The following is a 4,320-nucleotide window of genomic DNA, read 5'->3' on the forward strand; positions in this document are numbered from 1 at the left end:
GGCACATCCCCACTAGGAGGTGTGCAAGAGACAGCTGATCGATGTTTCTCTCTCATCGATGTTTCTAACTCTCTATCACTCTCCCTTTCTCTCTATAAAAAAATCAATAAAATATATTTAAAAAAAATACAAAAAGTATTCTGAAGGACATAGTTTACCTATAATCTTAGTATTCAGAAATTACCTGCATTTGCATGTTGAATTATTTTTTCCCTTTCAGTGTCTTTGTCTCCCCCTGCCCTCTCTCTTTGCATGAAACTTTATGGAGTTGTAACCTTTATATATTCTGTATCCTATTTGTAAAAATTAACCTCAAATTATAAATGCTTTTCTGCCAGTTATCAGTCTTCAAAAACATAATTTTTAATCTTTATTTTTTAAATTACAAAAATACTATTATAAGTAAAACTAAGGATTCAGGATTATATATAGTAGGGAAGAGATTTTTTCTCCTCTCCAAATCCACTCCCAAGAATAAATCATTGCTAACAGCTTGACACTTTTTTTTTCTGGGCATAGTCAGCAATTTAAAGTTTAAGAAAATAAACAAAAGGGCTTATATCATTCTGCCACTTGCTCTTAAAAAAGATTTGGCATTTTTTCTATACAAATGGCCTGTTTTGGCTCATGTTTCAGATCTTCCTAAATTCTCTCAAACAAGCAGCAACTGTCCTCAGCTCTGGTATTAGCATCAGCTGGCCTTGGTTCATAGCTTGGCCTCACCTGGGTACCTCCAAGCCCAGTGCAAGTGGCAATCATCTGCATATCGCTTTGTAGCTCATGCTGGATGGCCCCAAGCAGACCACAGGTGGCAGATAACCTGCCTGCATCTCCCAGGAGTTCCCAGAGCCAGCACACCCAGTGAACAGCTTCAGACCACATCAAAGCACCACCACCTAACCACCTACACAAGTGACACACTGAAGGGGTGGACTCAGAGAGTAGTGGAGCTCACTGAAGTAATTCCTTCTCTGCGGAGTGGGCCCCTGCATAACTCATCCTCCACAGTGGTCACAGGTCAGTTGTCAGTGGTCATAGCCGCTCCTTTTAGCTGATTGGCCTGGGTCAATCCCTCCCATTGATATGCCAATAGCAATCGAGGCTCAACTACAAGAGGAGGGTGTACAGATCACATGGGGCACACATCTTGAATACCAAGCTTGGGTGATATGGAAGGCTGTACCATTAGACCCTATAGGACACCTACTACATTAGACCACTCTACCAAGCCTGGGAGTTGTGGCAGCTCTACCTAATACATAGAAACAAACACAGGGGAGTGTCAAAATGAGGAGACAAAGAAACATATTCTAATTGAAAGAACAGAACAAAACTCGATAAAAAGAACTAAACAAAATGAAGACAAGCAATCTACTAGATACCGAGTTCAAAACACTGGTTATAAGGATGTTCAATGAACTTAGTGAGAACCTCAATAGCATACAAAAGATCCAGTCAGAAATGAAAAATACATTAACTGAAATGAAGAATATAATAGGGAATCAACTGTAGAGTAGATGAAGCTGAGAATCAAATCAGCAATTCAGAATATAAGGAGGCAATAAACATCCAATCAGAATAGCAAAAATAAGAAAGAATTTTAAAAAATGAGGATAGTGTAAGGAGGCTCTGGGACAATACACACATATCAACATTTGCATCATGGGGGTGCTGGTTAGAGAAGATAGAGAGCAAGAAATTGAACACATAATTGAAAAAATAATAACAGAAAACTTCCCCAACTTGGTGAAGGAAATAGACATACAAGTTCAGGAAGCACAGAGTCCCAAACAAGTCGAACCCAAAGAGGCCCACATCTAGGCACATCATAATTAAAATGCAAAAGGTTAAAGGCAAAGAGAGAATCTCAAAAGCAGACCGAAAAAATCAGTTAGTTACCTACAAGGGAACTCCCATAAGACTGTCAGCTTATTGCTCAACAGAAACTTTGCAGGCTGGAAGAGATTGGCAAGAAATATTCAAAGTGATGAAAAGCAAGGACCTATAACCAAAATTACTCCATCCACCAAAGCTATCATTTAGAATTGAAGGACAGATAAAAAACTTCTCAGACAAAAAAAAAAAAAAAAAAGCTAAAGGAGTTCATCACCACCAAACCAGTATTAAATGAAAAGTTAAAGGATCTTCTTTAAGAATAAATAGGAAGATAAAAAATATGAACAATAAAATGGAAATAAATACATACCTATCAATAAATAAATCTAAAAAACAAAATGAACTAACAAGCAGAACAGAAACACAATCATAGACATGTACTAGAGGCATGAATGAAAAAGGTGAAGGGATTAAAAAGCATAATTTGGTTGTCATGTTACAGAATAGTCATGGAGATGTTATGTTAAGTACAGTATAGGGAATATAGTCAATAATAGTCTAATAACTATGTATGAGGTCAGATGGGTATAAGATTTATAGGGATCATCACTTATTAAGTTATGTAATGTCTAATCATTGGGGTGTACACCTGAAACTAATATAATAATGTATGTCAACTGTAATTAAAAATAAAAAATGATAAAAAAGATTTAGCATTTTGTGGTCACTTCTTTACTAAGCACAGTGAAAACATGATTTTTCATACATACTCAATATTATTGAACAGTTAGACCAAGCAATGTCAAACTTGCATCCCACTGGCCCGCATGAGGACCACAATAAATAAGCAGCCCAGCCAATATAACGGTATGTAAGAAATGTTTTAATAAAAATTTTGTAACTTAATTTTTATAATATTCTGTTATATGTAATCTACAATAATAAAAGTGTAATATGCTAATTAGACTGGATGACCTTCCCAACGAAGCCGGGGCTGCGAGGGAAGCCTGGATCCGGGAGGCCAGAAGGAAGCAGGTGCCAGGAGACAGGGAAGGAAGGCCTACTCTTGCATGAATTTCATGCATCAGGCCTCTAGTTATTGATAAGAAACTACAGTGTTCAATAATGACTGATTATTATGATCATGTTGCATTCATTTCCCTTAAGCACCTTATGCATAGGCAAACCATTTCTCTCCACTAATACTAGCAGCGAATATGTTAGCAGCCACGCCATTAGTCTTGGACTGACTTGTTTGGTGTGCGCAACAGGAAATATTTCACTTTTTGGAGAACAAGAAAAATAGGTTTATTTGCGTTATGCTTTTTAATTTGTGCAGTTATTCAGTTTCTGATAAGTTGATGTTCAAGGAAAAATATAAATTTTTATTAAAATGATCTATTATTTTATGTTAACATTACTCATTTGTTTCAGACCTTTGTATTCAGCATGTCTCTATTGAAATAAACCTACATTTCTATGAAAATTGAAGCTTTTGTTTTTTTGCAGCCCACATAAACTTAAACCTTGTTTATTTGGCTCGTGTTAGCCTTTGAGTTAGACATGCTTGATTATACTGTTTGACATTTTTAGTATTTTCAAGAATGCTGAGATGAACACCTGAATATATACTTCTTTGTCAATAGTAAAAAAGGTCACTTCTAATGGCTCTTGTTTGTTAAGCAAGTCAGTAACAAGGATTCAGCCTCCAAATAGGGCTCTTGACTCCAGTCTCACCTTGACTCCTGACTTCACCCCTCACTTCCACCAGTTTCTCAAGTCCCTTTGGGGTTTAGTAAGTCTACAGTGTGGAGTGTGGATCACTGAGACCCAGGTACCCCAGGTCATGACCCAGGGTGGCATTTTTCCAGATGTGGGAGAAGTTTTGAGGCAGTCAGAGAAACAGAAATGTCCCAGATGAGAGGGGCTTCCTCTCACTCATGTCTGTGAACACCCACGGAGAGGGGGTGAGGGGGACTGGCCCTGCTTCCTCCTTTCACCCCTGAAGTGGACATCTTCCATTTTCATCTCTGATCCTGAGCCACACTAGAACAGAAGTCTCTGGGAAGGATTAAAGGTGATTAAAGGTGGAGGACAATGTTATCGGCCATCCTGGAAAGGTCAGGTCAACTGCTAGTGTTTGGCAAGGGATCTACAGACAATGGATGGCTGGGCTGAAGGCTTTAGGATGGGAGCTCGCGGACATTTTTTGGAAAGAGAGCAGGAATACATTCGATTTCACACGATAGGAATACGTGCTTCTTGGTGAAAGGTTGGCTGAGGTTCAAAATTCACTAGCAATGAGCAGGAAATCACATCCTTTCAACATGCACAGGGATAAGGGAGGAATCTTGGGTCCTTGAAGAGCACAGTTTATGTGGAATTATTCCAGGCCTGGGACTGGGACACAGTTCATGGGTCTCAGCAGCCATTTCTCATTTCCTCAAGCATATCTTGATCAAGGTCAAATCTTTGCAACAAATT

This window comes from Myotis myotis, unplaced genomic scaffold (assembly GCF_014108235.1).
Source record: "Myotis myotis isolate mMyoMyo1 unplaced genomic scaffold, mMyoMyo1.p scaffold_m19_p_8, whole genome shotgun sequence".
Lineage (NCBI taxonomy): Eukaryota > Metazoa > Chordata > Mammalia > Chiroptera > Vespertilionidae > Myotis > Myotis myotis.